This window comes from Pteropus medius, unplaced genomic scaffold (genome assembly GCF_902729225.1).
Source record: "Pteropus medius unplaced genomic scaffold, Ma_sr-lr_union100, whole genome shotgun sequence".
NCBI classification, from domain to species: domain Eukaryota; kingdom Metazoa; phylum Chordata; class Mammalia; order Chiroptera; family Pteropodidae; genus Pteropus; species Pteropus medius.
In genome coordinates, this window is record NW_024340692.1 from 3,172,241 (window position 1) to 3,193,163 (window position 20,923).

General features: G+C 34.3%; 1 protein-coding gene and 1 pseudogene across 5 annotated transcripts in view; one reads left to right on the plus strand and one right to left on the minus strand.

Annotated features, from left to right (window-relative positions):
* The window catches only part of CNTLN (centlein), a 255,643-nt gene that overhangs the window by 224,675 nt on the left and 10,045 nt on the right, over positions 1-20,923 (minus strand). The window lies entirely within an intron of this gene.
* Positions 17,549-17,667, plus strand: LOC120592952 (uncharacterized; annotated as a pseudogene).

The following is a 20,923-nucleotide window of genomic DNA, read 5'->3' on the forward strand; positions in this document are numbered from 1 at the left end:
TTGTCACTTTCAGTTTTATATCCCACATGGATGGATCCTGAGATAGTCAAGCTAAGTGAAATAGGTTAGATGATAAGGGCTGAGAACAACTACTCTTTAAAGATGTCAGAAGTAGTATTTTAGGCAGAAATGCAAAAATGATTGTCTTTTTTCTTTCTGATAAAAGCATAAATGAGAATCTAAATAGTTTAATTGTTAGTTTCAAGTCACATACTCAGAGCCAAGGCCAAGTTCATTGATTCGAAAGGATGTACCAGGAATTATCTGGAGTAATCAAAAGGGATCCTCAAATTTACAAAACCACCATCATGCTCTATCAGTTTTAGGATTACTCAAGATTCTAAATCTACTCGAAATAAATGTGAAAAATGGCTGCCAGACTATGACAATAAAAAACCTTTTTATAAATTCCTGCCTCCATAATTTGTGGCTGCAACTGACCTGGTCCTTTAGTAAAACTATTACCCTCACTAGAACCCTCACAAAACCTCAGAATTGATTAGCCTACCCCACCACACCCCACATCTCCGGTCATAACCCTTATTCAATAAGGCCTTAAATCTCTCAGGTTTCAAATAAGAAACGGAAACAGAAAAAAGATAGGCCTTTATAATAAATAGCATATAAAGTATAACCAAATAAACATTTGTAGTTAATAAGTGTTGCCCAATATAGGATTTATTGTTTTTATTTAACAATTAACTTAGGAGTTTTCTAAATAATAAAAAGCCAAAAAATCTGCTGTACTAACATATACAACTTTCAAATTAATAGATGATAAACATTTAAAATCAGAATGAAATCACATATTTTATCCCTTATTTTTTATCTGTTACACATTACTTTTTTACTCATAGTAATAAGACATAACAGAAAAGAACAGTACCCAGCACCACACACAAATGTCTTCCTTAAGTTATATAAACTTACATTATATCCTTTTGTTGTTGTTAAAATTCCTTTAATAAAATGAAGAAATGTTTTTTTGTTTCTCATATAGTCCATAGTTAATTTTTTTATCGTAGTAAGAAAACATATCATCAGATTTACCCCCCTTAAATTTTAAGTGCACAATATGGTATTATTAGCTACAGGTACAAAGCTACACAGCAGATCTCCAGAACTTATTCATCTTGCATAAATGAAACTTTATATACATTGAACAGGAACTTTCCATTTTCCCCTCTCCTTTAGACTCTAAGAAAAATAATTCCACTCTCTACAAGTTTGACTACTCTAGGTACTTCATATAAGTGGAGTCATGCAGTATTTGTCATCCTGTGACTAGCTTATTTCATTTAGCATAATTTCCTGCAGCTTCATCCATGTTGTTATATATAGTATAACTTCCTTCTTTTTCAAGGCTGAACTATATTCCTCAGCATCTATATATCACATTTTATTTATCCATTCATCCATCAAAGAACATTTATGTTATTACCATATCTTGACTAATGAGAATAATGCTGCAATGAACGTGGAGGTACAGATATCACTTTAAGATCATGATTTCATTTTTTTCAGATATAATACCCAGAAGTGGGATTGCTGAATCATATGGTAGTTCTATTTCTAATTTTTTGAGAACTCTCCATGTTTTCCATAATGGCTGCACCATTTTACATTCCCACCAACAGTGTTGAAGGGTTCCAAATACTCCACATCCTCACCAACACTTCCTTTGGCTCAATTTTTTTATAATAGCCATCTTGACAGGTATTAGATAATACCTAATTGGAGTTTTGATTTGCTCTTTTGTCATGATTAGTAACGTTGAGCATATTTTCAAATGCTTGTTGGCCACCGTATGTCTTCTTTACACAAATGTCTATTTAATTCTTTTGCCCATTTTTAAATTGGGTTATTTGTTATTTTGCTATTGAATTATAGGTGTTCCTTATATATCTTGGATATTAACCCATTATCAGACACATGGTTTGCAAATATTTTCTCCCATTCTGTTGATAGCCTTTTTATTCTGTTTCCTTTGCTGTGCAGTTTTTTATTTTCAGGTAATCCTACTTATCTATTTTTACTTTTGTGGCTTGTACTTCTGCTGTAGTATCAAAGAAATCATTTTCAAGACCAATGTCCTGAAGATGATCCCTGTTTTCTTCCAGAGGTTTCATAGTTTCAGGTCTTAAACTCAAATCTTTAATTCATTTTGAATTTATTTTTGTATACAGTATAAGAAATGGTTCCAATTATATTTTATATGTAGATACCCAAATTTCCCAAATTTGTTCACAAAAGTATCTTTTATCCATTGTATATTCTTGATACAACTGTCAAAAATCATGGATTTATTTCTGGGCTTTTCATTATTTCCATTGGTCTATGTCTGTTTTTATGCCAGTACCATATTACTTTGATTACTGTCACTTTGTAATAAATTTTGAACTCAGGAAGTGTGATCACTCCAGCTTGGTACTTCTTGCTCAGTACTGCTTTGGATATTCGAGATCTTTTGCGGTTCTACATGAATTTTAAGATTTTTTTTTTCTATAAAAATTGCCACTGGGATTTTGGTAGGGATTGCATTAAATATGTAGATTACCATGAGTAGTATGGACTTATAGGTTTACCAGATTTTCTAGTTTTTCATGATTCGCTCTTGGTAGTTTCTCTATTTCTGGGAATTTATACTTTCTTCTAAGTTATCCATTTTGTTGGTATATATTTGTTCATAGTAGTCTCTTATGAACCCTTGTATTTAGTAGCATCAGTTGTAATGCTTCTTCTTTCACTTCTAATTTTACTTACTTGAGCCTTGTTTCTTTTTTTCTTACTCTGGCTAAAGGTTTGTCAATTTTATTGATCTTTTCAAAAAATTAAGTCTTAGTTTCATTGATTTTTCCTGCTCTTAGTTTTGTTGGTTGTTTTCCTATTGTTTTTCCAAACTGATTTATTTCTGCTCTATCCTTACTTCCTCCTATCTGCTAACCTTGGGCTTAGTTTGTCCTTCCTTTTCAAGGTCTTTGAAGCATAAAGTTAAGTAGTTTCTTTGAGATCTTTCTTATTTTTTAATGTACATCTTTATCATTATAAAATTCCCTCTAAATACTACTTTTGCTGTACCCCATGTTTTGGTATGTTGTGCTTTCCTTTTTGTTTGTCTTAAACTTTTTTATTTCCCTTATTTCTTTTAAATCTGTTTAATTTTCACATATTTGTGAACTTTCCAGTTTTCTTTCTCCTACTGACTTATTAATTTCTATTTTTATTCAACTGTCATTGAAAAAGATAATTGGTATAACTTCAATTTTCTTATATTTGGTAAACTTATTTTGTTACCTAACACATGATCTATCCTAGAAATGTTCCATGGACACCTGAGAAGAGTGTGTGTTCTGCTGTTGTTTGGTGGGATGTTCTATATATCACTGTTAGGTCCATTTGGTTAATAGTATTGTTAGAGTCCACTATTTCTTTATTGATGTTCAGTCTAGATCAGTCTGTGTCCCCTATCCCCGGGCCACAGACTGATACCGGCCGCACAGCAGGTGAGCAGCAAGCTAGCAAGAAGAGCTACATCTGTATTTGCAGCTGCTCCCCAGGGCTAGCATCACCACCTCAGCTCCACCTCAGCTCCACCTCAGATCATCAGGCATTAGATTCTCATAGAATCACTGGCCCCTTGTGCCAAAAAGTTTGGGGACCATTGGTCTAGATAGTTTATCCATTGTTGAAAGTGGGGTATTAAAAACACCTATTATTATTGCATTGCTCTCTATTTCTTTACATCTGTCAATGCTTCCTTTATACATTTAGATGCTTGGATGTTAAAAGCATATATTATAATATCATATCTTCCTGATGAATTGACTTATCTTTATATAATGACCTTCTTTGTCTCTTGTGACAGTTTGGACTTAAAGTCTATTTTGTCTCATATAACTTTTATTCATTCAGCCACTCTAGGTCTTTGGATTGGAGAGTTTAATGTATTTACATTTAAAGCAATTATTGATAAGGACATACTACTGCCATTTTTAAAACCTGTTTTCTGTTTGTCTTGTAATCCTTTTGTCCCTCTTCCTTCTCTTGCTACCTTCCTTTGTAATAGTTGATTTTTCATAGTGATATGTTTTAATTCCTTTATCTTTTCCTTTGTGTATCCTCTATAGGTATTTCTTTGTGGTTATCAGGAAGCTAACATAAAATATCTTAAGTTATAAGTTTATTATAAGCTCACAACAACTTAACTTCAATTGAATACAAAACTATATTTCCCATCCACACTTTGTTATTGATGTCACAAGTTGTTTTTTAATATTGTATAGCCATAAACACATTTTTGAAGTTATAGTTCTTAAGACTTTTGTCTTTTAACATTTAGACCAGAATTAAATGATTAATATACCACCATTACAGTATTACATTAGTCTATATTTGTCCATATATTTACTTTAGCAGCAAATTTTATATTATATGCTTTCATGTTGCTATTTAGCATCCTTTCTATTCAACTTAAAGAACTTCCTTCAGCATTTTTTGTAAGGCAGTTTTTGTGGTAATGAATTCTCTTAATTTTGTTTATATGGAAAAGTATATCTCCTTCATTTGTCTTTGACGTCTGACGATTTTATTATATTTTGTGTAAAATTCTTTAGTTTTATCCTATTTGAATTCTTTTGAGCTTCATCAATATGAATGTCCATTTCCCTACCCAAATTTGGGAAGTTTTAAGCCATTATTTCTTTAAACTTTCTGTACCTTTCTCTCTTTCTTTTCCTCATTGGACTTCCATAATGTATATTAATCACTAATGCTGTCCCATAAGTCTCTTAGGCTTTCTTTGCTTTTCTTTCTTTACTCTTTTGGCTCCTCTCACTAGATAATTTCAAATGACTTATCTTCAGATTCACTGATTCATCTGCTTGATCAAGTCTGCTATTGAACTCCAGTGCTGAGTTTTTCAGTTATATTCTTTGGCTCCAGAACTTGCTTACTTTTGTTTCTAGTCTCTTCTTGCTAACATTTTCTTTTTTAATGTATTGTTTTCCTGATTTCCTTTAGTTACTTATCTATGTTCTCTTATAACTCAGTGACCTCCTTAAAGATATGTATTTTGAACTCTTTGTCAGGCAATTCATAAATATCCATTTCTTTAGGGTAGGTTACTAGATATGTATTTTGTTCCTTTGATAATTTAATGTTCCCCTGATTCTTCATGTTCCTTATAGCTTTGTGTTGATGTCTGTGCATTTGAAGAAATAACCACTTCTCCCAGGCTTCATGAACTGGCTTTGACAGGGTAAGACCTTCACCAGTAAGTTCAGCTAGAGATTCTGAGAGCCTCTCAAAGAATATGAATCCACCATTTTTCTTTTGTTTTTAGTTTCCCCCATCAAGGTATGCCAGTTTCATGAGCACTGCTATTTCCAGTGAGACAGAAACTGGCACCTCAGGGAGCACAATAAAAGGCCAAGACTTTGAATGCAGGCTCTACTCCTCTCCCTCCTTTCTCATGGTGATGCCTCAGTTTCAGTGCCTTCTCCCAATTCCACAGAGCTTTGCCAGGCAACGGCAAGCTGCCTGCCCTTCTTATTTTGTTCTTAGCTGCCCCAGGCATCTGGACTATGCTGATTCTGTCAGCACTCTGAGACGAGACAGAATCTAGCACCTCAGGCAGTGTACCAAAGGCCAGGAATGTCTGATGGACCTTCACTCTCTCTTTGCCACCTCTCCCTACCCCAGGGAAGAAGTCATGGGTTGAGGCAACCTCTCAGCACTGAACTGCACCTCCTTGAGGGGGAGACTGATACAGGCAAAATAAAATTGCTCTTCTTAACGGTTTCAAGTGTTCCTAGTTTTGTGCTCATCTTGGATACTGCAACTTAATGGAATCTAGACTTTTCATAAAGATATCTTCGTCTATATGCAATGAAATTAGTGTTTCTGTGGGGCAACAAGGACTAGGACTTTCTATTCTACCATCTTACTGATGTCACTCTTCCCTTATCATATTTCTTAAATGTCTAACTTGAGACGTAATCTTATACCTCTTACCCATTCTTTCCCTTGAATCCAGTGATCACAGGAACAGATTTGATATATTTTATGCATGTGATAGGGCTACTACACTATGTGAACTTTGTGAACTTTGCTACTTGCTATCCAAAATATTAAAACCACATAGATTCCAATAACTCAATATGCCTCATTATCCAAGCTATTATCTATACTTACAAAGTGAAGATTGGGTTAGCAAGAAATAAGCAGGTAGCAAAATATAATTTTTCTAGTGTCTTCCAGCCTCTCATAATACCAGGAACCATGCCTCATCATGCCACTGTATTCCCCCAGAATTAAACATGTGTACCCCTGCTTTATACTACCCCAGAGTAAAGAGGACAATGGAATAGCTGCACACTTGCCAGGGATCCCCATTCTATGAGTTTTCCCTAAAATAGATTACTTTAGCACCTCTGGTATAGCAGTGCTGACTAATCTTTATATATCTCACTTTTTGGTTCCATCGATACTAATTTTTTTTTCCTCTTACTTTAGCACCTCTGGTATAGCAGTGCTGACTAATCTTTATATATCTCACTTTTTGGTTCCATCGATATTAATTTTTTTTTCCTCTTTAATTCCATCCTCCCGCCCCCCGCCCCACTTCCACCCCTGACCTATGGATGTTGCCATTTCCCATTCAGAACTGGATCTCTGAAGGCGGGGCGTCTCCTCTCACACGCTCACAGCACGCACCGGGGGCCTGGCACCCCTGGCACACTTAGGGTGCACTCAGGAGGCCTGGCGCACACAGGGCCTGGCGCACCAGGTGTATGGTTCGTGGCTCTACCTGGAGCATGAACCCAGGACCTTCTGCATGTAAAGCAGACGTGCTAACCACTACACTATGGAGCCACCCAATACTATTTTTTATATTACTAATCATCCATAATAATTATTGTTCACAACTGAGCAACATAGTATATTGTATTTCCTTTCATATATAAATTTTTGTTTCTTTTGGAGCTAAGAAATATGTCACTGTTATCAATGACCTCACCATCTGGTTGGCTGAATTAATGTCACTGTGTGTGTGTGTGTGTGTGTGTGTGTGTGTGTGTGTGTGTGTATGCCATCTCATTAGAGAATTTTTCACTAACCAACTGTTAAAGATGAGCAAAAAAAAATCTTACTTGCTTTCTAGGGCCTCTTTAAATACCTTTGGTACATTTTTCCTTTAACATTCTATCAGATCTTTAACAGCCTTATCCTCCTTACTTTCCTTCTACCATTAAATACATGCCCACCAAGAGAAGGAGCAACTTATGTTGAACTGTAAGGCTCCTGAATTGTGTGTGGATCTCAAAGGAAAATCAGTAGAGACCCCCTTCTCTAATACCTAATGTAAGAGGTAAGATGCAATAACTCAGAAGTTGGGGGAAGAAAAGAGAACATTGGAAACTATTTTTAAAAAATAAACTCTCTGGAATGGGAATTTTTAAGGGACTTAGGTTCACAGTCCCCTCACAATCAATATGGCATCACATGGCATCCTAGCAGGAAGTAATGATTTAGTGGCTGTGTTAATTAATGAGATATAGAGAAATGCTAATAAAACTCTTCCTTCTTTTTTTAAAAAATAAAAATTGTGTGTCACTTCATTTGCTCGGATTTTTATTTACTTACCACTACCTCCAGAATTCCCAAGGAGAAGCGTAAAATACTTTTCTATATTACTAGTCTATATCAGTGGACCTGTATGGTCAAAAGCATTTGAACTTGAGAACTCAAGTCTCTTGAGTCTGAGAAATTTCTTGAATTACTTCTTTAATAATGTCCTTTTATCTGTTCTCTAATTCTCAAATTCCTAATAATTACTGTTAGAACATGTAGATTGATTCTCTAATATTCTTTTCTTTTTGCTCCTATTTACTTCTTTGTTCCTTTGTTCAAATTTTTGAGACTTACTCAACTTCTTTTCCATATCTTCTCGTTGCTTTTTTGACAATCATTTAATTTCCATGTATTCCTTCTCATTTTTTGCCTCCCAGTCGTTTCATACATGTAAAACCTCTTATCTGCATTAAGATATTTATCATAGTTTTCTTCTGCATTGTCTCTGTCTCCTCTGAGGTCCATTTCTCACTTACTTTTGATTTCTTATCTTTCATGATGGAAGTTTTCTTCAACTGTCTTATGATCCTTTGTTGTCCATTTATATTTAAGACTGAAGCACTAAAGAAAATTATTGGTAGTTTTCGTAGACGGGGTCGGGGGTCAGAGGGGAGCAGCTTGCCAACAGGAAATCCACTCTATAGATACCTGAATGGAGCACCTGTCATTTTGTTAGGGGACTCCTAAATGTTAGTGTCTCTTTGTTTTTTCTCTAAGTCTGCTCAGTTTCTCCAGAGAAGAATTCTTAAGCCTTCTGCTTGAATATGACAATGCACAGCTTCCAGCACTCTCGGAGCTAAACAATTCAGTGAGTGTTCATTGTTCAGAAGAATGGGCTTTCATTTATTTCTCAGCCTAACTCTAACCACTGTACCTTGATATCTCTGAGATCCCTAAGTCCAGAGGCTACTTGTTTTGATTTCTCAAGAGAATAAAACTCTTGCCTCCTGCCTTGATAAGAGGAGTACTGGGAGTCTGTCTATGTGCTCTTTACATAGACTGTAAGTCAATTTTCCTATTTTTTTTATAATCATCACTCACTTCATCCATCAGAGGTCTTTGTTTTTATCTATTACAAAGCTTATTAGGTATCATCGATTTCAACTTTCTCCATTTTGCTTAGTCAGTTACCACTTATCAATTCAGTAAACATCATTCAAAAATTTAGTAACATCTTTCTTGCCCATTGTTTTCTCCTGCTCTCTTTATCCATACATTTTCAAAAATCCCTTTCAATCATTTAAGTGAGATTTTTGGAAGTATAGCTGACCCTTCAAAAACATAGGTTTGAACTGCTTGGGTCCACTCATGCACAGATTTTCTTCAACGAATATGTATAGTAGTGTAAATGCATTTTCTCTTCCTTATGATTTACTTAATAACATTTTCTTGTCTCTAGCTTACTCTATTGTAAGAACACAGTATATAACATATATAACATACAAATATATGTTAATCAACTGTTTACGTTATCAATAAGGCTTCTGGTCAACAGCAGGTTATTAGTAAAGTTTTGTGGGAGTCAAAAACTTTTGACTATGTAGGGGGTCAGCACCCCTAACCACTGTGTTGTTTAAGAGTCAACTATAGCAAGAAATACTTTGCTCAATCCATCATATTTAACCCAAATTCCTACTGTTATAGTTTCAAACTTTCTTTTTGCATGAGCTTATGATGTGATGTTTTCTCTTTGATAATATATGTGATTAAATGTTCAAATTAATTATTTTAACTAAAGTCACTTAGACAATTTTCTAGGAATCTACACTTTCAGTCCAATAGAAGTTAAAGAACTAAATAAAAATTGGGACTTTCACAAATACTATTATCAAATCCAAGACTTGATCTTATGCTTATTAAATTAAAGCTAACACATTTTATGTGAAAGAATGAAAAATTCTTTCAATAAATCGAATCAATTTTTCAAGCATTTATTGAATTACATAGTTTATTCACTGGATGCAAAGAACAAAACAAATTTGAGGACTTTCTTAAACTGTTTCCTAACATTAACTTCTTAATATAAAAATATACTTATTTATTCTTATGTTGAAGACATTAGTTTCCACTATCTTGTATTTTAATATCATTAGCTTGCCTGCTCGTTCATTCATTTATTCAATGCTTTTGTGCACTAATTGAAGAACTGTGTTAGGCACTACAGAAAACATGTATGATATGGCCCTTATCTTCATAATTGTTCAAGGGTAAAGGCAAAAGACTGAAACATATAAATAATTATAATGAAATATAAATATTGTTAAAGCAGTATTCAAGAAGCTATAGACCCACATGAGCAAAAGAAGTCTCTGTAAGATCTGCTTAATCATATTTAACGAATCATAAAAACAACATCAACTTAAATATGCTTTATTATGCTCTTACCTCTAAAGTAATTTCTGAAACTAGGCGGAAAAGCAGGTATAATTATCATGAAAATATTATCCAAACCAGAAATCTATATAAGAACTTAGTTAACATCTTCTGATCTAATTTCAAATCAATAATCAGTGTGAGAAGTCCTTCAATCCATTGAAACCAAAATGAAAAAGAGAACCTTACCAACACGATTAGAAATGTTTCTGGTAGGATCATTTAAAACTATAATATATTTTTAGTTATCCAAAGACAAGTTGAACAATTCAAGTTTCTAATGTACTAATATTCAATGAAACTCCATGTTACTGTTTCTTCATTGTTTATCGTTTCTCTCCATTGAAGTTGTAATGTTTCCTACGCATTCAAAAATAAAAGTGGTTGAACTTTTATGACACTAGTAATATTATGAGCTAAAAATTTATGTATAAGCAAGGAAATTTGCAGTACTAATAAACAAGTGATATATTCATTACAATGAAATATTACTCAACCATAAATAAATGAAATCTTATCATTTGCAACAACATGGATGAACCTACAGGGTATTATGCTGAGTGAAATAAGTCAGACAGAGAAAGATAACTACCATATGATTTCACTTATATGCAGAATCTAAGGAACAAAAGGAACAACCTAAATGAAAACAAACTCACAGATACAGAGGACAACATGGTAACTGCCAGAGGGGAGGGGGAGTGGGAGGATGGGTAAAAAGAAGAAGGGATGAAGAAGTACAAATTAGTAGTTACAAAATAGTCACGGATGTAGAGTACAGTCTAGGGAATTTAGTAAACAGTATTATAACAGCTAGTATAGAGACAGATGCGTGCTAGAATAATTGCGGGAATCACTTAATAAACTATATAAATGTCTAACCATTTTACTATATACCTGAAACTAATATAAAACAAAAATTAAATTTTTTTAAAAAGTAATATATCCAAAATGTGTTTTTGTTAGTAGCAGTTCATAATAAACTCATAAAATAACAGGTAAATTCAAATATCTATAAATCAAAGAAAATAATCATTTCTGCAAATTCATAAGGAAAATACATATACACAAATGTTTATTATTTGTGTGGTATTATTCTATTAGGGAAATCAAAATTTTATTTTCAATAACTTAAACTTCTACTTAGAAATATTGAAAACTTTCTACATCTTTTTCCAGAAATCAAGGAAAGAAATAATTACATTAATATGAATACACTTATCATAGTACTTAGCAGATTCTATTACAAATTGTCTCTTCCTGACTAGAAAGTACGAGGCTGTTTCTCTAACTTTTAGCACAGTGTCTGACACTCAGATGACACTCAACTGATATTTGTTAAATGAGTAAATGTTGTGGAAATATGTTTTAATGATGGCCATGCATTTCTGAATCTCACAAATCGGTTTCCTTGCAACATTTGGTATCCCCTAGGCATCCAATCCTAAAGGTAATAAGTTTCCTCTAGATATCCATTAAAAAGGTCCTAGAATTTTCATTGGTTACCTTTAACCCAAATTTAATAAATTATTTTCTTTGGTGTCTTTTGTCTTGCTTTGTCTCAAAAAGAAGATGTAAAACAGAACTGATGTTTGAAAAAGTAATCAATAAGATGTTCAGAGCTGAGATGCTAAGAGCCTTGACAGAGGCTTTGGAAGTTAAGGACACAAAGGAATTACTAGATTTGAGTGACACTGCGAAAGAGAAAGTGACTGAACTTGGGAATTGATTTTCTGTTCAAAAAGAGACCAAAAGGTATCAAAGATTACCCTCAAGATGTGAAATTTAAAGTAAAAAAAAACAAAAAAAACAAAAAAGGCAAGCATGTAATAGTGAAAAAGTTAGGTATTAAAAACACTCAAAGGAAAAGCCACTAAATTCTATACATAATATACTGAATTTGAACAGTACCACAGGACATGAATTAGAAATGCCATAGGCAATGGATACACCAAGATAGATAAAAGAAAAAGTTTATACAAAAGGATATAAAATGCCTCTTAGACTTCATTCATGCATATAAAAATGCAAGTGAAAACTATTCCAGGATATTATTTTTTACCTTTTAGATAAGCAAAGATGCAAAAGTTTGAAAACAATGTAATGACTATAACATAGGGAAAATAGACACTTCCTTGCATTCCTAGAAGTATCAATTTGCACAACAATTTGGCAGTGGATATCACAATTACAACTCTATATATCTTTTGATCCAGTGTATAAGTCATCTATTGCTAGATAACAAATTAGCCCAAAGTCTAGAAGCTTAAAACACCAAACATTGGGATATCGACTTCTGACATGATAGTGTGAAGAGCTTTGCTGACCCACTTCCCAGCAAAACTAGTAAAAACCATAAAAAACATTGAAATCCTTTGTAAATGACCCAAAGGGCAAACAGCAAATGCAGAAATACCTATTCAGCAAAATCATAAAAATTCAGTAAGAGAGGCAAGCACTTATGGTTTCAGAACCAAGACCATTCCCTTCCTCCACCCTCCGAGATCAGCAAGGTGAAGAATCTACTCCAGATTGCTGCAGTAAAGAACACAGGGCTCCATATCTCCCAAGTCCCCAGTTGGAGGGCTTTTTTTCCCAGGAGCATTTTCATCCTGTTCCCACCCCAGCTAACTGTTGCAGAGGCCAAGTCTTAGGCAAGTGCAGTTGAGAGGAGGGGACTCCATTCTTCTGCCCAGCCCTCATTTGTGGATTAAAACATTCTGCCTTTGGCATACAGTACTGAGAATATTGGAGACCCAAACTCCCTTACCACAGCTTATGGCAGCAAAGGTTCTATACCGGGAGAGTCAAGCAAAGAGGACCTAAGGCTGTAGCTTCTCTTCCACCAAGCAATCAGCTCCTAGAGTGCGGCTGTCACTCAGAGAGAAGCATGATATTGTCCACACACCCAGCTCCAGAGGCCTGGCTCAGATTTTCCCTGGTGTAGGGGAGGGGTAGAGAGCATGATATAAAACATATAGGTCCTAATCTCTTCCCAAAAGGAATTAAATTCATTTGCAGCACAATGTGGAGAAGTTCAAGCCTAGAGGCACTCTCAAGGATAGTGTAGGTTGTGGTGTAAGGTAGTTGGTGGGAGATTCAAGATACATGCCAACCTTAGGCCTGCTAGTTGGCAGGAGAAAAATGAGAAGACAACTGAGAGGAGCACTTAAAGGGTTGGAAAAAATATCAAACACTGACTCAGAAACTTCAAAGGAGTCACAGCTGGATTGTAGAGTAATTTATGCCCTAGGGCATTGTTGAAAACAATTTAGCAATCAGCTACCAATTGGTGAAGTTTAACAGCTGGGTGTGGTCAAGAGAAAAAAGAAGAGAACCCTACCAAAATCACTGTCATCCTAGGGTGACTATGGACTAAGCCAAAGCTGCACTCTCCTTAGGACCACTATCAGAGACTTAACACTGTGGGAGGGGAAACAGACTTTACTAAAATAGTCCAGCCAGTCGACAATCAAGTAAACAAGCAAATGATAACAAGTCTGGAGGAGAGGTATGGGGGAAACCAATAACCAAAATTGCTACAATGTAATATCTGAAATGTGCATGTTTTAAAAAACAAATTTACAAGTTATACAAGGAAACAGAAAAGTATAATCCATATACCACAAGGAAAAAAGACAACAGAAATTGCTTGGGAGAGTGACCACATGTTGGATTTATTAAAAAAAAAAATCAAATATAGCTATTATAAATATGTTCGCAAAACTGAAGGAAATCACGTTTTAAAAAGTAAAGAAAGGTATTATGACAATATTTCAAAAATAGAGATCAAAAAAGAAATAAAAATTCTAACAAGAACCAAGTGGCCCCAGACAGTAATTTGAATCCACACAAAAAAACAAAGAGCATCGCTAAAGGTAGTCATGTAATTATAATAAAAGACAGTTTAAAAGCATGTTTTTATACTTCTCTTAACTGATTTGAAAAGCAATTGCTTAAAATATGTACATAATGTATTGATGGGCTTTAAACATATAAAAAATGTAACACGTGTAATATAATTGCCAATAACACAAATGAGGTGGATGGTAGCAAAGTTTTATTGGGCTAAGAAAATAACAACATATCATGAAGGAATAATTATAAAAATGCATTGTTGTGTTTGTAACATTAATAGATTTAATATGTATAACAAAAACACCACAAAAAGGGATAAAAGGGAATATAGCTGTATTTCAGTAATGTTTCTATATATCCCTAGAATTAAGTTTGGAAAAATCTGAAGCTTATTCTGTTAAAATACTCTACAGCAGCAACTTAAAAAAAAAAAAAAGAGGGAAAAAAATCGTTAAAGAAATTAAAATGCTACATCAGAAAATATTCACTGAATGCAAAAGAAAATAGTAAAGGAGGAACACAGGAACAAAAAAGACAGGAGACATAGAGAAGACAAAAAGTGAAATGACAGAATTTAACTATATCAATAACATTAAAGATAAATAGATTAAACAATCCAATCAAAAGACAGAGCTTGTCATACTTTATTAAAAAACATGGTCCAAAAATGTGCTGTCAGCATAAGACTTAACTTTAGATTCAAAGACTTAAATACATTGAAAGCAAAGTCTGGAGAAACAACATAATGATAATAGAGTCAATCCATCAGGAAGATATAACAATTATAAATATATATGCACCTAATAACAGAAGACCAAAATATACGAAGCAAAAATGACAAATTAAAGGAGAAATTGACAATTCAATTACAATAGTTAGACTTCAACAGCCTTCTCTGATGGTTAATTTTAAGTATAAATATGGAGTGTGTTTTTAGATAAAATTGGTGAACTCTGAGTAAGCAGAATGCCCTCCACAATGTGGGCGTGTCTCATCCAAAGAGTTGAAGGCCTGAACAGAACAAACAGACCAGCCTCCCTGAACAAGAAATTTTCCTTCAGACTTTATCAGCACCATCAACTCTTCTCAGTCTCGAACCTGCCAGCCCACACTGCAGATTTGAACTTGCCAATCTGCATAATCACATAAGAAAATTCTTTAAAATAAGTCTCTTTATACACACACACACACACACACACACAAATCATTTTGATTCTGTTTCTCTGCAAATCTTGACTAATACACCCACTTTCAAAAATAAACAGAACTAAACAGAAGACCAACAAGGAAACAGAAGACATGGATAACACTATAAACACTAGACCACACACATCATTCGAATATTCTACCCAAAAACAACAGAATAAATAAATATATATATATTTATATATACTTTTCAAGTATACCTGGAACATTCCCAAGATAGACCATATGCTAGAACATTACAAAAAACTCAATAAATATAAAAAGAAATAATAGCAAAGATGTTATCTGAATGCAACGAAATAAAATTGGAAATCAAATGAGAAAAAAATTGGGAAACTCACAAATATGTGGAATGTTAACTATATACTCCTAAATAAACAATCAGTCAAGGAGGAAATTAAAATAAAAACCAGAAAATATTTTGAGATAAGGGAAAATTAAGACACACAATATTAAAACATAGGGGATGCAACTAAAGTGATGCTTAGAGGAAAATTTATACCTATACATACTTACATTAAGAAAGGAAAAAGGTCTGAAGTCAATAATCTAATGTTCCACTATAAGAGACTGAAAAAATAAGAGCAAACTAAGCCTAAATCAAGAAGAATGAAGGAATAATAATAAAGATTAGAGAAGAAATCAATGAAACAGAAAATAGAAAAACAATAGAGAAAATAAATGAAACCAAAAGCTGGTTCTTTGAAAAGATCAAAAAAAAAAAAAAATCTGACAAACCTTTAGCCAAAATGACCATAATAAAAAGAGATATACTTCAAATGACCAGCATCAGAAATTTAAGAGTATATTACTAGCTACCTAATAAAAACAAAAAGTATAAAGAAATATAAGAAAAATTATATGCCAGAAAATTAGGTAACTTAGAAGAAATGAACAAATTCCTAGAAAGACACAAGCACCAAAACTGACTTGAGAAAATACAGAAAACCTGAATCAACAAGTAAATTCAATTAGTAATAAAAATAAAAATTATACACAAAGAATGCCCAGTCCTACACGCGTTCACCACTGAATTCTATCAAACATTTAAAGAAGAATTAATACCACATTCTTTAAAACTCTTCCAAAAAAGCTGAAGAAAGGGAATATTTCCCAACCTATTTTAAAATCCCAGTATAAAACCTCATTAAGATAAAAAAAGACATTACAAGAAAACTACAGACTAATTCCTCTTATGAATACCAATGTAAAAAATCCTCAAAAAAAAATACTAACAAACCCAATCCAACAATATATTATAAAGAATTATACATCATGACCAAGTGGAATTTATCCCAGAAATGCAAGGTTGGTTTAACTCCTAAAACCATCAATTGATGTATTATACCTATCAAAAGAATAGAAAACAAAACAAGGTAGATACAGAAAATACAACTAACAGAATCCAGCAACCTTTCATTAAAAAAAGACACATTAGGAAGAGATGAGACTTCCCAAACCAAGCATATTGCTGAAGTGCTACTGTTTAGTGTTCCTACGTACAAAAGGGCTTTGTTAGAGCATGAGTTATAATGCTATTGGTCATGAGTTCAATATAAATCAATACATATTAAATTAAATATTCTTAAATGGAAACCACCCATAAAACAAAGTTACATATTGATCAACTGACAAAACTGTTGTGACTGGAGGCACACAGAAATCTAATCTTTTATTCACCGTAGTAGCCATGGTTCAGTGTTTGCTAATTCAGTGTTCGCAATGACTTTATAAAACATAACTGCTGTGAATAATAAAAGTTGACTATAAACACTAAATGTAATTGTAGGTAAAATATCATGATGTCTGGAACTTGCTTCAAAATAATCCATTGGTGGTAGAGGAAGCAGAAGAGCAGAAGAAGTAGAAGTTTCTAGATGAAACAAGATTGGTCATGTGTTGATAATTATTCAAGCTGGGTGATAAGTAAACATGGGAGTTCACTAGTATATTCTCTCTGCCTTTGCATCTAACTAAAACACATGCATACAAACTTCTGTATACAGATATCCCACCAAAAAACTTATAAGAACATATAATATAGTACCAAAAGGTCTAAAAAATAAAGAATTATGGTTAAGGCCAGTGTTTTTCCAAAATGATACTATTGACATTTGGAGTAGTAAAACTCTTTAATTGAGCAGGATTATCCTATTCATTTCAAGATGTTTAGCAATTCCAGCTTCCGTCCACTATGTCAATAATAGCACCACCGACTGAAATCAGTGATGCAGGCAAAGCTTCATCCACAATGCCATTAATCACAGCATCATTATATAATTTTTAAAAAATAAAATAACCTTAAAGCACAACAACAAGACACTGGTTAAATATAAATACGATATGTCAAAATACTGGAATACATTATAACCTAAAAATATTATATTCCCTCTTGAGGATAAACTGACAACATGACAATGACATCCTCAATCACACTGCCTTAACTAAATCCCTATGAGCATGTAAAACCAGAAAAAGAGTCTATGGCCATGCCACCCTGAACAACCCCGATCTCGTCTGATCTCGGAAGTTAAGCAGGGTCTGGCCTGGTTAGTACTTGAATGGGAGACTACGTAGGAAGACTAGGTGCTGTAGGAGTAAAAAAAATAAAAAATAAGGGATTGTAAGCTGACAAGATCCTTGCAATCTGTGAGGTCAACCAAGGGTTGCCTCACCTGAAAAAAAAAAGAAAGAAAGAAAGAAAACAAAGAAAAGGGGTCCAAAATAAACCATAAACTTAACAAATATCTGAAAGATAGAAGAATGGGCTCAGGGACGAATTCTGAGGAGAAATCTCATAATTCAAAACCCAAATGGTGTCTATAGTAGAAAAGGAGCTGTTTTTCCTAAAAGAGGCCCAGAGATCTAAGTATCTACTCAGGAAATATAGAGAGCAGAAGCCCCAGGAATCAAGATAACTAATTAAGGAACCATTTACCAGAAAACTGGTCTTCCCACTCACCCAAGTTCAGAAGAGCTACTTGCATAATTTGCCTGCAGCACATTACTTTCAAAACAACTATTTGCTTAACAAAGATCCCTACTATAACTGTTGGGGCAAACAATACAGTCAGAAAGGAAATGACTTAAGAGCCTAACTTTCCTTCTTTACAGTGAAGTCTATCTGTCATACTCCATTCTTCAGGAAAGCTTCCTTTTTGTAAATTCTCCCCCACCCCCTATTTTTATTTTTAACAAAAAGTCCAGTCAATCCTTCCATTCACAGGAGGAGCCTTCTAGAAAAGATATACAAAAATGTAAAGTGAATCTATTATGAGCAACATAACTACTTTGAGCAATACAGACCTTCATACAAAAATATGAACAGTCAGTAAAGAATCATCATGCACTTGAAGAAAACCATCATCATTAAAGAAAAACCTAAGAATAGAGAGAAGTTACCCAACAGAAAACAAAGATAATACAAGAAACAGAAAAAAAAACCGTAAATTATAATCAGAAAGATTAAAAAGTTATTCTTTTAAATAAGACTGCTTTTAAAAAAAAATGAAATAAGAAATTTCTTAAAAGACTTGGTTTCTAAATTTAAAAATTCAAATAATGAAATAGAGCAAATAGAAAAAAATCTATTTATTGATGGAAAAAGTAAGAATAATGTAGGGAGGAGACAAGAGAACTAAAATATTAAATCAAGCTATATTCAGACTCCAATATGCTGATCAGCCCTACAGTCAGACCAGGAGGATATCTGCAGAACAAAGGAGATTTCTGCTGGGATTGCTAACAAACCATTTCCCCACACCACGATTGGAAAACAGAAAAACTGAGTCTTTAAGTCACATCCTACACAAAATAAAAATCATTCATTCCCTATGGCTAAAACCATGGGGAACAGAAGGATCAAAGACTGAGAACTGCCAGCAGGCCTTTCACATATTCTTACCTTTTCATGCTATGGTACTCTTATCCTTTCACACTGTATGTCCATACCATCAAAGGAACATGGGTAAACAAAGTCTTTAAACTGTAATTCACAGAAACTAAGAATGATATGTAAACTGAATTCCCCAAACACTCAAGATGCCTCTCAGTGTCTTTCTCTCGGTCTCTCTCAGTGTCTTTTTCTCTGTCCTTCTCACTGTTCCGGTCTCTCTCTACCGTCTCTGTCCCTCAGAGTCTCTCTTAGGCTCTCTCTCTACCATGCTCTGTCTATGGAGAGTTAACTGTTAGGTAGTTAGGCGTGAGTGACAGGCCCAGCTCTGTAACCATAAAAACCTCCCTTGAAGATCTTCCTTAAGTACCTCCCAGGAACACCTCCCTTTTAGGGTTATAAATTATCCCAAATCCTAGAGCCCAAAAGCCATAAAAGTCAGCAATAAGAAGAGATGAAATACTGCCATTTGCCACATGGATGGACCTCGAGATAATCATGCTAAGCGAAATAAGCCAGACAGAAAAAGTTGAAAATCACACGATATCACTTATATGTGAGCTATAAACCTAAAAGCAACAAATGAACAGGACAAACAAACAGACACTCATGGACATAGACAATAGACTAGTGGTAACCAGAGGGGAAGGGGGAGGTAGACGGGGTAAAGAGGTCAAATATGTGGTGACAGAAAGAAATCTAACTATGGGAGGTGAACACACAGTGTAAACATATATGCCTTACTGTTAAAATGTAGAGCTGAAACTTAATGGATTTCATTAACCAATGTCACCATTAAAAAATAATTAATTAATTAATTAAAAAATAAATAAAATAAAGGCCATAAAAGCCACTGGTTAAACCAGCTACAAACGCATGCGCAGGAAGTACTGCCCATAACTTCAGCCTTGCTATACCATGATTATAATATCATGACTATGCCTAGAAGTTCATGAATCTATAACGGACTGAATTCTGGGTAAGCACATGAGCAGTAGGCAAAGCATTATACAGCAGCCAACTGACAATAAAGGTGACCTCACACAGGGATCATCTAGGATCTCCCCTCATGGCCCAAATATAAATGGACCTTCCCATCTCTGTGTTGTTACGACATTTCTGGCTGGAAACCTGCTCCTCCCTTTGGGGCATACTATCTAATCTCTTCATCTCTAACATTCTATAGCCTTCCTTAGCATGGCCCCTCTCCTAAAACATACTTTCAATAGATCTTACTTCTTCTAAATCTCACTGACCTGTAATTCTTTGCTGAGTCAGCAGGGAAGAACCAAGGGACAACACACAACATCACCGTTGTCATCGTCCTCTTCTTCCTTCTCTTCTTCCTCCTCCAAACTGCTGGGGCGACTCCAGATTTCACATCACCCCAGGGGTGACATTAACCTTTTTCTAACAAACTTTCCTTCTGACTAACTTTGGTGTGCATATGAATTTCTTGAGCATAGCCAAGAACTCTCTCTCGGCGCAAGGCTTGAGTTCTCCCTATTTGGTGGAATCTGCCCTGTCCTGCATCAAGAAGCCAATTCAGGAGATAGTATAAAAAATGGAAAATATAAGAATAAAACAGGTCAACCTCTAATAGAATGCCAAAAGAAAGAACATAATGAAGAAAAAATATAAAAGAACATTTCCTCAATCAAAAGAAAACTTTAAGTCTTGAGAGTGAAAGGGCCCACCATAGTCTGAGAAGGATAAATTTTTAAAAGACCCAGATTAAGAGATGATGTTGAAATTTTACAAGCTCATATAAAATGAGAAAATCCTAAAAGCTTTAAGCAAGCTAATATGAGAAAAATAAGAATCACACTTATACCAGAATCACACATATACTTGGTAGCACCACTATATGCTTAAAGAGAGAGAGAGAGACAGAGAGACAGAGAGACAGAGAGACAGAGAGACAGAGAGAAAGAGAAAGAGAGAGAGAAAGAAGGAAGGAAG